Source organism: Danio rerio, chromosome 23 (assembly GCF_052040795.2).
Source record: "Danio rerio strain M-AB ecotype USA chromosome 23, GRCz13ab, whole genome shotgun sequence".
Lineage (NCBI taxonomy): Eukaryota > Metazoa > Chordata > Actinopteri > Cypriniformes > Danionidae > Danio > Danio rerio.
The window spans coordinates 31,938,305-31,952,500 of record NC_141043.1 but is presented as its reverse complement, the minus strand read 5'-3'; the positions used below and the strand labels follow the sequence as shown (position 1 = coordinate 31,952,500).

Here is a 14,196-nt window from a genome sequence, read left to right as displayed (position 1 = left end):
TCTTGCGGGGGAAACCCAGCAGGCTTGCTGAGAATGAGAGGGGATGGTTGATGTGGTCCTTAGTGCGTTGATGACGGCAGGAACACGAGGCTGACAGCGCGCGGCGGAGCCATAAAACAGCCTCCTGGCACAATGCGCGCCACTATGAATATTGCTCAAACTTAATCCAATTAGCTCGTATTGAAGAAAGATGAAAATGTTCAATACTTAGAGAAAATGGTGTATACAGATGGAGGCGCGGGCCTGTGAAATCACACGTCCAAGCAATCAGCGCTGGAAAACATCACGCAAATGCAAGCGATAAATCGCGACGTTTCGCGTTGTGGCAGCGTGTGCGCACGCCGCCTCGGTGATTAGAAGCACCTGCACGTTCATATTAAGGATACAAACCAGACCATTTTCAAATTGAACCTTATTGAATGAAAGTGGAGAGGGAGGGTGGAATAAAAGCCAGCTACCAATTCCGTCCATTTAACTGACTCTTAAATCAGACTTGATTGAGAAGGAACGAAGCGAATTAGAAAAGCAGCTCTTTTGATGGACCGCACAGGATATGACATTCTGCTTGTGACACTGAAGCATATGACGACCATAAGGACACGACAGAGCCTCCCAAAGCATCCTCGTGAACCGGGTCAAGGTAAATAAGAGGGTTTTTAAAAAGCCTTGTTTGTTGCAGCAGCTGTGGGCCTTTATGAAACGAAAAGTGAAAACAGGTGGGACGAGGCTTGAGCTAATCTTTCACATTATGGTGGTTGGTTGATAACACGCTGCTCTCCACACACTTAAAATAATGTCATGTAATACCCAATACATCAGCTATATTTGCAGAATGAATGAGTTGAAGACAGGAAAGATGTCGGTAGAACTTATACTAAAGTGGACTTTATACTACAGTATGTATACTTGTATAAAACTTTATCCTAAAACTTTTCTTCATAACTTTATTTACTTAATTTTTTATAAAATGTACATTTATCTACTTTATATTCATATATTTAATCTAATTTACCTTTTAAAAAACTGTTGATGCACTTTGGTGTGTTGTGACATTGTGGTAGGTATGGTACATTATTTCCTCTACTGCTACAGTAGTTAAATCATCTACTAGTGGTTGAACATCTCACATCTTATGTAATGAATCAATCTATGTTTGAACTGCAGAGATAGATCAATAACAGCTTCTAAACAATATTTAACAAAAAATTACCTTAGTCAGGTTATTCAGTATCTGCAGCCCACAAGTCTGTTAAAGAAAAGAACTCTAGCAATGAGCATTTTTCTAAATGTTGGTGTAACACCGCCAGTCCTATGCCACCCAACTTTTTCCGAGCTGGTATTGAACCAGCGACTTTCTGAATGGGAGTCGGTTGCTCTACCAAGGAGGCTAAAGACCAAAGCCCCTAACATCTGTCACTAGAGCATCTTTAGAGGTCAGAGGAGTGAGGTTTACCTCCACAGTACTTCACTAGCTGGCCTCCGTAACATCGGCAATATACTAGACTTATATAGTGTGCTGTAACAGTTAAAAGCTGCAAATTTTTTAAATGGCTTTGAAATAATCTCTTGCTCACAAAGTTAAGATTGTATTTCCAAAATAATTTTACTAACCAGACAGTTGACTTAAAGCCATGTAGTATCCCATTCCATAGGGGGGTGGGGGTCATTGGGCCCTATCATACACCTGGCGCAATAAAGCATAAGACGTGTTTAGCACAATCTGTTGTTATTTTCAGACCAGCGCCACCCTAATTTTCATGTTTTGTGCCACGTTGTTTAAATAATAAATCCATTTGTGCCACTTTGTGACTCGATCATGAGCGTGCCGGTCTAAAAACAAGGTGTTAAGGCGCATTGTTGCCGCATTGCTATTTTGAAGAACTGTAATAGATTGCGCCATTGACCAGCTGAAAAAAGGTCTAAAGTTCAGCTTAGAGCGCGTTAGTTATGCCCGTATGCTGGTTCAAACACTTAAACATTGCTTAATACACACAGGATGAACAGCAATACACAAATATATTTACATATGAAAAATCTTACAAAAATATATATTTTCTTCTTAAATATAAGAACCACTGAATCCATGCCTTCATGTCTCCATGCCTTTTTTTCTACTTCATTCATGACAATTTGCATCTGTATATTTATTATTGCTATTATAATATATATGCTATTAATATTAAATTAGTAAAGCTATTGTTATTATTATTATTATTATTATTGGCGGTATTTATTTAGTGCATATTTATATTTGTTTTAATTAAAACTAGTTTGGGCATCACGGTGGCCCAGTGGTTCGCACGATCATCTTACAGCAAAAAGGTCGCTGGTTTGAGCGTTTCTGTGTGGAGTTTGCATGTTTTCCCTGTGTTGGCATGGGTTTCCTCCGGGTGCTCCGGTTTCCCCCACAGTCAAAAGACATGCGGTATATAGTAGGTGAATTGAATAAGCTAAATAACAATCCACTGTGTAAAACATATGCTGGTTGTTGTAAGTTCATTCCGCTATAGTGACACCTGATTATTAAAGGGACTAAGCCGAAAATAAAATAAATGAATGAGTAAAAAACAAGTTCAGATTTTTCCTCCTGCCAGGTTTATTGGTTCTCTTAATGGCTTATTGTTTCTGACAAGTATATGGGTATAAGAATAGGAAGTGTGTTTGGATAAAACATTTTTTACCACACCTCTTAATTATTGTTCATTTATTTTTTTTGCTGGAAATTAAAAATTAATTTAGAAATAGTTTTGAAACAAATCTTTGATCTTTACAAATGAAATTAAACATGTAGGCTGATGAATGTCTTCAGTGGAGTGCGTACAACATATAAAGAGTAAAAGTAAAGAGAAAGTAGAGAGGCCGAATGAGGCTCATTGTTTATCCTTTCGCTGCAGATGGTCTGTGTACCTGTTTTCTCACTAGTAAATCGTTCCGTTTTTTTCATTTACAAAGTCCACCATGTTAAATAGTAAAGGTGCCATGGCGCGATACAACTGACTCTTAAATGGAATGTGAGATGAGACTCTGATTAGTTTACCTCATTAAGAGAATAAGCACAAGCCCGTTAGACCATGCACTAAGGTGCAAAGCATATTTTTCCGTCATTAAATGGCAAAAGTGGATTTTGCTTCATGCGCTTTAGACTATGCACCTAGATCGTTAAAATAGAGCCCATTGGCTTAAACCTTTTGGTTACTAAATAAACAATGACAGTTTTTTTCATTCAAGTGAACTCTCTTCCTTAAGATATGACAGTTAAACATTTCTACCCAAATAAAAAAAATGCACCAAACTAAACTCTGCTATTCAAAACATTGGCTTGTGAGACTGACACATTTCCTGCAACAAGCAATTTGTCTATTTACACTAAACGCAAAACTGCTGAGCTACTCTACGCAATCTCACCCAGTCAGGAGTTATGTGATGTTTAATGTACAGTCACATGATTGCAGGGATTTTGCACTAATGATATGCTTTAGTGGACAGGCCTATCGAAAATGAAATGGAAGATTTTTTTAAAAAAATGACGTTGTGCCTTGTTATTGCCACAGCAGCATCTTGGTCCAAACAAATAAAGTAGGAGAGGAAAATCTACATTTGAGGGCCATCAAAGCTATATAAAATGCATATCTGACCTCTTATTGGGTCTCTTAATGGCTTTATTGTTTCTAACAACATTTAGTACGGTTTCAAAGCACACAGCATTTTATGCAAGCAGCACATTTCTAAACAGTCTTTAATAAACACGTTAATGACAGAGCAACCCTCCAGCTGTACAAGAGACTTAGTTATTTCTCCAGGCATCAGACATCTTACTTATTCCACAGTCATTAAGAGCTGTGCTCCAGGATATAGCAGAGCTGGTGTAATTACACAGGTACTGTGATGAGGAAGTTAGCAGTGGTATTCATCGTCTTAATTAAGGCATAAACTCTCTGCTCTAAGCCAAAAGCAGCTCTGTTGGTTTAGGCACCGAGTTATAGCAGCGCAAAAAAGCTTCAGAGAGTTATCCAGCATGTCCTCTTAGGGTTGCAGTGTGCATTTGCATGTGTAATGTAAGAAAATATGTATTTTTAAATTATCTGATTAAGTCTTTGCAACTTGTTTTAAGAATATGTTTAGTGTATTTGTATACAGTTTATAATCTGACAGGATTGCTATGCAAAGGATGGGGATTAAAGAAAATAATACTGTCCAAAAAAGTCTGCACACTCAAAAATCAAAAGGAAAGAAACAAGATGAATTTACTAAAGAATGTTTCGGTCACATGTTGATCAATCAATGTCAAATCAACAATGTTACAACTCTTAGGCTGTTTTTTAATATGCGTTCTTCAGCATTCTTGCGTCCCCATGTTCTCTTGTAGCGTCATCATCAACTCCCAAAGTTCAGTTAAAAACTCAAGACCACAAGAACGGAGGAGGCGTAAAAGTTCCCGGATGTATTCTTAATATCAAGGATGCATCGATGCAGACTTGAGCACAAAACTCGCTCGAGAAGTCCCAGTAGTCATTGTTGCTTAATAACGGTGGTGGGAAGAGCAGCATTCTATATAGATTTATTATTAAGTTCAGTGATATAACTTATTTATCTTAGGAAGAGTTTCCATAAATGAGACGTTGAAAGTAAACATTACCATGAAAATCTTAAAAAAGGCATTAATTTGTTAAGGGTTTTTTAATTGCTGAAATTCGTATTTAAATTAGTTTTATTTGTATTGTACAATGTATATTTGTAAGGTTTTTATGCATAGTATATATTGTGAAAAGGGGAAAAACTATAAACCGTATGAATGCTGTAATGTTTACATAATTTTCCATTAAAAATGTGTGAAGGTCATGTGACCATCATGAAGAATGCAGGATCTCATTTCTCTGGGGATGCGTTCTATGTTCTCGCGGTCTCCTGAGTGTTTCTTCCAAAGTAACTTGGGAAGACCGGTCTTCACAAGTATTCAAGTCTGTTCTCTGTGTTCTTGGAATAGAGAAACAGCCTTAACTTAAAGATTACATGATGATTCAGTAGCTCAAACTAGACCAAGCAGATCGAGTTTAAAAATCTATATATGAATATTTATAATTAAATAAATGATAAACAAATAAAAAACTAATGTGATGGACTGGTCAGAGTACTTCAGAAACTGCAGATCTACTGGGATTTACATGCACAACCATCTCTAGAGTTTACAGAGAATGGTCAGAAAAAGAGAAAATATCGCAACGGTAAGACAACAGTAACTCAAATAACCACTAGTTAGAACCGGGAAATTTGAGGAAGATGGACTACAGCAGAAAAAGACCACACTGAATGCCACAGTGTACACATCTTCTGATGGCTACTTTCAGCACGATAACGCACCATGGCATAAAGTACATCTCTGACTGGTTTCTTGAACATGACAATGAGTTCACTGTACTCAAATGGCCTCCACAGTCACCCGAATTCAATCCAATAGAGCACCTTTGGGATGTGGTGGAACAGGAGATTCCATCACTGATGTGCAGCCGACAAATCTGCAGCAACTGCGTGATGCATCTTGTCAATATGAATCAAAATCCCTGAGTAATATTTCTAGTACCTTGTTGAATCTATGCCAAGAAAGGATTAAGGCAGTTCTGAAGACAAAACGGGGTCCAACCCAGTACTAGTAAGGTGTACCTAATAGAGTGGCCAGTGAGTGTATGTACAGTACTATAAAAACAATATGGATAATACTGGACACCAATGTTTGAAGGTAAGTTTATGAAACGTTTACAAATTGTTATTTAAAAAATATTAAGTTCAATAATTTTATCAATTCATATAAACACAGTCCATAATAATATATCCACTTTGCTTGACATGTTCTGTTAGGATCACCACCTACTTTTGAATGTCAATTTATGAATGCCAGAACATTTCATGTGACTGTGTTTATGACCAGCATCAGCAACATGTTTGGCCCCACAATGAAGAATAATTGACCATCCTAATGGACAATTCACTGATACAGGTTTTCGATTAGTTTTCCCAATATATGGTAGATCACATGGGCATGTAATAAGATAAATAACAAAAGATGATGAACAAGTAACATTCTTTACATTCATGTGGAAAGTAAACAACAGAGAAAGAAAAGAGTGTGATAAGAAAAGATGAGCAAGTCCTATCTGAACCAAACGGAGAGTCAGAACCAAACAGAGCTTCACTTTCACTTCCTCCTCAGAGCCTGCAGCTTCTTTCAGGAGCTGCGCATGCCATTTGTCTAATTTGCAAGCTTCGGTGAGGGCTGCACCTGTTGCCCCATCACCGCCTGCAGTCCTGATTCCCTCAACAAACCAACAGGCACCTCCAGATAATCCATTCTACCCACTATAACACGGATGCTCTCCCTGGTCGGCTTAGGACAAGGGCATTTTTCTCCAGTGGTGCACTCATATCCACCATGCCGCTGATGGCTCATTACAGGCCAATTCATAAATATTGTCTCCAGTATTACCACTTCCAGGGCCTCTCAGCTCCCCGGAGATTTATTCTTCTCTTTTACAGCACGCTATTGTTTTCTTCCCACGTTCTGTTTTTCACACCCCACCCCCTGTCCTTCCATATACCTCAGTTTAGGGCCATAGCGTTTGCTGCATGAGCATCATGGTGGTGGCGGTGGTGAGTATTTGTTCCATTTAGAGTTGAAACAGGGCCAGAGGAACATCAAGTGACAGCAGCCACACAGCAGGGCGAAATGCAATCCTGCTCGATTGAACAATCATATAAGTGATGACAAAGTGCTTTATGACTATGCGGTATTGTTGCACTTTGGTTTAGCCCACTAAGGTCTTACGCAGGCCGTCTCATGCGACCTTGGCTTATTTTCACCTCAACTCCTGCTCCCTGAAGTGCGGGCTGTCAAGCCTTGTATTACTTTTAGACCATGACATCTCCCTTAGTTGGAATATTTTTGCACTAAAGTATGGTTCGTCCCGCAAAATTTAAATCAGGTGACTTGTTTGTCTTCAGTTGAATATTAAAGAAGATTTTTAGCTGAAACTGACTTCAAAAATGTAAGCCAAAAGAAAGAAAATAATTTTTAAAGGCAAAATAAAATTAATATCTATGGCTTCTGATCACACATTGAAGTCTTATGAGATCTGTGCAATAAATTGAATGTTATATAAAACATTATTAGCTTTAATCCACAGTCTTGGCAAACAGTGCCGAGTTTGTTCAAGACAATGTGGAGCTCAAGCTTCCTGTCGCATCATGACAAGTTTCAAACACATGGAATTCATGAAGCAAATATTTCTGATTGAGATTATGCACACAAGCTTACTCTCAATCTGTTATATAGTTTGCAGTTCCAGGATAAGCACAAGCACATTTTAATGAACAATACAACATATGCAATCTTTTTGTCTTAAACAACTTGTTTGCACCCATAAATCATTATTCATATAACTCAATTAAAGTGTATTTGTATAGCACTTTTCACAATAATTATTGTTCCAAAGCAGCTTAACAAATGTGCATGTTATTACACTACAGTCAAAAAAAAAAAAGTTTATGTAAATTGATTTCAGTATCGCTGTATTCAATATAATGTATGTTTTCAAAAAGTACATATCTGATCTGTTTTTAATTATTATCTTATTGAGTCTTTGCAACTTGGAGTATTCATAAAAAACTGTCTGTTTAGTTTATTTGTATATCATATATAATTTACCATCTGACAGGATTGCTATGCAGAGGATGTGGATTAAAGGTAATAATGCTGTAAGTATTGTCCAGTTACTGTAATGTTCAACACATTTTTGGGGGGCCAGCAGTGTGAAAGCAATGAGCATTGCATGCTTACCATTTTTTTCTGGATGCCATGAGTTAAAGACTGCTCAACTTTAAATAAAACACAACACTTATTAATGTCACCTTTGAGCCAGCTGTCCAATCACAATAGAGAAAGGGGCTGGGCAATACCACACAGACCAACCATCACTACAGAGAAAGTCTGCTCCTGCATGTCATCATCTGACAGGAAACTCATGCTCCAGACTAATGTAAAAGCGGTAAGGACTGTTTGATGGCCTTAAAAGATTATAATCTTTGTAAATAATGTTGTTTCTTGCAAAGAATGGAGGGATTTTTTTTTGCTTTGGAAAAATTATTTGGTGGACTATGATGTTTGATTTGACTGTGTGTGTCTCAAAATGACAAGAAATGTTGACTTACATTTAATGAATCACCTAGACGTCAGCACTAGTAGCCTTGTGGTTAAGTGTGTGGACATGTAGCACTACGGTGCTTGCAATGATACGCGTCCGATACCCAGCCGTTCTTAGCCAATCCTGTTCTCTTTTCTCTGCTTTCCCGTTCTGTAAAAAAAAAAAAAGAAGAATCACCACAACCACCATTTCTAATTTCAGCTAAAAAATAAAAATAAAAAAATTAATAAGCTACTCACATTTTGGATGGCTTAAGGGGTGAGTAAATGAACTGGGTGACTTATCCCTTTAAGTGTGTCACATAAAAGGAACAATATGTTAGATTTTCTCATTAAAAGATACTTAAAACACTACAACCATTTTATATACAGTAATCAACATTTGAAATGAATTAAAAATGGCATTCAAAAATTGTCCTAGGACAAGAACGGGTGCTGTTTAATAGTTTTAGGACAACTTTGATGAAAGGTGATGATCCACTTCAAATGTTGACTACTATTTTGCTAAAAATACTTATGTACTTTATCTCAAATGTTTCAAACAATGTTCAAATCCAAAGACCTTAGCTCACTGAGGAACGCAATTTTTGCAGGAGTCTTATAAAGTGTAATGAAGATGAATCCTATTATTCCACACTCAGTCATGGCATCATCAATGTTGTTTGTTTGTGTGCTTTAACCATTTTTTATCTGGTAAAATCCAACACAGACATCCAAAACATGCAGTGTTGGTGGTCCTCCTGGAAAGACGTTGAGAAACACTGCATTATATGACAGTGCTTTTTACCCAATATATTTATTCATTCATTTTCCTTTGGCTTAGTGCCTTTATTTACCAGGGGTTGCCACAGTGGAATAACCCGCCAACTTCTCCAGCGTAAGATTTACAAAGTGGATGCCCTTACAGCAGCAACCCAATACTGTGAAACACCCATACACTCTCACATTCACACACATACAATATGGCCAATTTAGTTTATTCAATTCACCTATACCACATATGGACTGTGGGGGAAACTGAAGCACACGGAGGAAACCTAAGCAAACACGAGGAGAACATGCAAACTCCATACAGAAATTCCACCTGACCCAGCCAGGTCTCGAACCAGCAACCTTTTTGCTGTGAGGTAACCACTGAGCCACCCTTCCATTATATTTCGATGTGATATTAGTATGTGTTTTTTGGGCTAAAGTCTACAAATACAGCATGGACAAGGGGGATCCCAAATATGTGCCAAAGGGGCTCACAGGACACTATGATGGAAATCCAAACTGAAGCGCAATACAGCAAGCAGGCGATTTGCAGGCGCACAGAGCACAAACGATCCCGTGGTGCGTGATACCATCTGTCCATCAGCGGAGTCCCTTTGAGTGTAGGAAACCCAGTGGTGCTCCAGAGGTCTGGACCCACATTAGCACAACATCAAACAGGCTCCCTCCTACACATGCAGCCCTGCGTGCGCTCCTGCTTATCTTATCTGAGACGGAAGGAGGAAGTCACCCCTCCAGTACATCCCTGTAGAATTAGGCTTGACCTTTCGCATGCAAAGCTCAGAGAACTTGGAGAGGTTTTTTGCCCTGGCGACTCGAATTGTGTCCAGGGATACTGTTTTAATGGGACACCTGCTGTGCCATTGTTAAAATAAAGATAGGTATAACTGTCATCGTCTGGTATCTTTAATATGAAATTTGTTCTAAATCTATTTCAGGAAAGCACTAGTGATGAAAGTGATGTTTAAAGGGGTTAAAAATGTTTCTTTTGTTTTAATTGAGGCACATCTAGAAAAAGGGTTTTCGGAACCTTCTGGAGAGCCATAAGGATAAAACAAAGAAATTTAGATAAATCCATTAAGAAATATATATATTTTTTTATAATTATTGCGTTATATATGAGGAACTACTGTTATGTTAGTGTATTATACTAATATGATTTCTATTACTAAATTCAAATATTTTGTACAAATACTGTAGATGTATGCATACAATAATAAATTATTTATGCTATTTTAATTTAGAATATAATATTCATTTTAAATGTACAAACATTTTAATATTTATACTTTTAAATGCATACATTTCAAGTGTTTTATTATAAAAGAATTACAGTAAAACTTTACAGTAAATTTCCATAAATGATATTAATGTATTTACTAACATGAACAAACAAAGGAACAACATAATTATTACAGTTTTTATTCATCTTTGTATTTGACAATGAAAAAAAAAAGTTATTACTTCTTGTTAACTGAAATTAACTGTGGATTTTAATTACGCATTGGTAAATGATGAAGTATGATAAATAAATGCAGTACAAGTTTTGTTCATTCTTAGTTCATGTTAGCAAATATATGTACCCTTATGTACTCTTGGGGATTTTCTTATCCACTTTGGGGTGATTGTGTGTCTTAATTTGGCCATAAGTTTTTCTGTTTCAGCTAGCAGAATGATTTTTGGTGACAAATGCTATTTTGACACATATTTTGAGAAAAAACCCTCAACAAAATTGTTGTAAAAATCCATCAGATAAAAATTATTTTCTATTTGTTTTTCCATGAATCTGTTAATCAACCTCAGTCCTGATCATTAAATGTGGTTATAATGAAAGTCAATGAGGCAAAAACAGCCACTAACAGTAAATTAGTGAAATTTTTTAAAAATCTAACAATGCATCAAAGCCAACGTTGTTACTAATCTTACACAAGTCCAAGACTGTGAGAAAAGATAAAAACAAATCCAGTCCACAATTACTTACAGTGTATTGAAAATATGTAATTTGTGTGTTTTCCAACCAAATCAGTGACATCATTTGTGAACTTGGCAATTAAACAGTTAAAATTCTCTAATTTTCAAAACATCTAAGTATAATTTTTATCAGGACTGAAGTTGATTAACAGATTCAAGCAAAAGAAATTTGAAAACAAATATTTATCTGATCCATTTTTACAGGAGTTTAATAAGGAGTTTTTTTTATCCCTGTAACAAAAAAAAAAAAAAAAAAATTTGAACAGTGCACAGGGGTTAACTAATAATGAAACCTTATGGTAAAAGGTCACCAGAAGTATAAGTAATGTAAATACTAGACAACAACATTTTATGTGTCAATAAAAAATATGAGTTAAACATCAGAAGAGTGGGACTAAAATTGGTCTTTTTGTGCAATTTGAAATGTCTCTTTAGGCTAAAGATGTCAAAAGGCAACCCAGATTAAGACGTATGGCGATGTGGCATCTCCATTGCGATGCCTCCATGAGCACCAGAGGCTGCGCTGTGTGCACTGAACCTCCCGGGGCAGGAAGGGCTAACAACCCTCGCATTGATCCAAGGAGACACTCAGCCCTCTAACCTGCTGAGTGCTCAGTTCAGGAGAACAATGGAGTTTAGCACACATCAATACAGCAGCAGCCTATTGAGCGCATACTGTTTAGTAAAGACCACTGATGAGGTTGAAGATCCTGAGGCCCCGTTTACACTAGTGCGTTTTAGTTTTAAAACGTGTTTTAGAATGAAAACGATCCGCGTCCACACTAGCGTTTTAGCCAGCGTTTCTGAACAGCTGGGTTAAAAAGCTCTGTCCCCCAATGTTTCAGTCTGGACAGAGGAACTAAAAGAAAATTTTGATCACTTGAGCTCAGTTCCCATTCTACCCCTTGGCCCTTCCCCTCGTTTTGCGCATTCCTGTGAAGAGGTAGGGGTGTCCCAATTCTCTTTAGCTTAAAGGCGTAGAGCTAAGGGGAAGGGGTAGATAGCCTTAGATAACAGAGATTTTTCAGGACCACTCTCGAAACCAAGGGATAAGAAAATTTCCTAGAATACACCAGCCACAACAGCAGGATAGCTGCACCTGGTCAGAAGTCAGGAGATCCACAAATTTTTATCTTCTGTCATTATCACAAATTTTTACAACAAACAAGCACATAAAAAAATAAAACACTAAAATAAAAACCGCAAAATTTCGCGATCTATAATCCATAATAATACCTCTTGTATAGCAGTCCCACAACATTATGACACTTGATGACACTCGAATACACTGTCAGTAATGTCTAGTGGCTGAGAATGACCTTTTTACAGTGTCTGCTATAGTGTCAATGTTGTTTTTGTGTGTTTACATTGATGAATACGACCACTGTGTAAATGCACAGGATAGTTACGATCTTATTGCCACATTAGATTGTTATGATAACATGATATATGCCTTATGCAACTGGAATCAATCCAGCAGTTGTGGTCGTCTGATCCTATATGAAGCAAGAGATCGCTATGACATACAGTATGATGATAGTGGTGTCCCATTTTTTAGGGGTACATTTTGAAGCCCTTTCTTTTCACACACGGTTTTAAGGGTCAAGGAAAAGGGGAAGGGGTACAAAAATAGAATTGGGATTGGGCCTTGATCTAAGAGATCACAGGAGTGATACTAGGGCTAGACTATGTAGGGATTTATAAACCAGTAAAAGCAATATTATAAATATTATGTGGAAAACATGTGAAAAGGCCTACATGACGATAATAGTTTGATTGCGGTGTTTGTACTGAACTTTAATAATGTGACTAAAATTGGCATATTCCACATATTTTAATTCGATTTCTGTTTAGTTTGATCATGACCTTAATCAAATTAAATTAATAAAAAATAGCCGTTTACATGGTAGACTCTTAATCAGAGTGTTATCTTAATCTCATTAAAATCGCATTATTGGTGTCCATGTAAACCAGGGGTGCCCAAACTGTCGTCCTGCATAGTTTAGTTCCAACCCAAATCAGCTACACCTGAAGCTCTTTCTAGATATACTTGAAACTTCCAGGCAGGTGTATTGAAGAAAATTAGAGCTAAACTATGTAGGACACCGGCCCTCCAGGACAGAGTTTTGACACCCTTGATGTAAATGTACTCATTGAGAAGATGAATCTGTTATATAAAGCAGTTGCTTTTGTTTTATGTGGGCACAACAGTATTCTCATAGCTTGATAATATTCTGATCAAACCACTGAAGGCATATGGGCTGTTTTGAGATTTTTTTTTTTTTCTTTGCTATTTTTACAGACTTTGAACAAGTCTGGAATCTTGCTGTCAATGGAGGATGAGGGAGCTGTCAAATTACACCTAAAATATCTTAATTTGTGTTCCGAAGATGAACAAAAGTCTCAGGGCATTGGAACGACATAAGGTGAGTTATTTCTACAGAATTTTAATTTTTGGAGTGAACTAACACTTTAACTAACTGGTAAATGTCATACTAAATTTGTCATGCACAGAAACATTACACACACTGTATGTTATTAATCATAAAATAAAATTCAAAAATATTTCAGTTAGCAGCAATTTTGTTTTCCTTTTCCTTCTAAGAAAAAAGAAAACAGAGAAATAAAAATGAGGAAAAATCCACAACCTTATGAATGAGCTGTGGGATTATTTAGAGTTTACTTCAGGATGTCAGTGTTCCAGTTTTGATGACTTGTTATTGATTCTGGAACCACATATTGAAAAGAACACCACAATCTATCTTCACAGTCCATCTCTTTGTATTCTCCACTTTGTTATCCTGGGTACATACTTTATATACTTGACATAAAGTGCCTTGTGATGCGAGACAATGTGAACTAATTCAGACACCATTCTGGACTTTGCAGTTTGGTTACTAACAGATGTGGGAAACAAAAAAAAAAAATTGACCTGATTTGTGTAAATGTGACTGACAAGTTTTTTTGCACAACAATTTCAGTGCAAGGACCTTACATATAGCACTCCAAAGAGTAGGAGATTGGGATGGAAGAGGCTTTCTGGGCAGGAATGCACTGCTTGTCCCATAAGACACTAAATGATGTACAAGTGCATTTATTACAGCAGCCCCTATAAATCTGAGCCTGGCCTGAACTCCGGGGAGAGGTTAATGGATTACAAAGGGATGCGGTATCGAACCTTGGAGAAGTTTATACACCACATCAATATGTGCAAGACTATTGATCATTTAGACCTTGACAGACAAATTAAATTCATAAACTTG

At 37.0% G+C, this 14,196-nt stretch overlaps 2 long non-coding RNA genes across 3 annotated transcripts in view; one reads left to right on the top strand and one right to left on the bottom strand.

The window, feature by feature from the left end:
• LOC141380509 (uncharacterized) overlaps positions 1-275 on the bottom strand; it is a 15,788-nt gene extending 15,513 nt beyond the window's left edge. For both annotated transcript variants that reach the window (XR_015523727.1, XR_015523728.1), the window contains exon 1: positions 1-275. This exon is cut by the window's left edge and continues 76 nt beyond it. This is a non-coding gene — a long non-coding RNA (uncharacterized LOC141380509).
• LOC147831321 (uncharacterized) overlaps positions 1-14,196 on the top strand; it is a 14,315-nt gene extending 119 nt beyond the window's left edge. Inside the window, exons 1-3 of the long non-coding RNA XR_015523729.1 lie at positions 1-640; positions 13,236-13,359; positions 13,915-14,196. The exon at positions 1-640 is cut by the window's left edge and continues 119 nt beyond it. This is a non-coding gene — a long non-coding RNA (uncharacterized LOC147831321). The remainder of the gene's footprint in view (positions 641-13,235; positions 13,360-13,914) is intronic.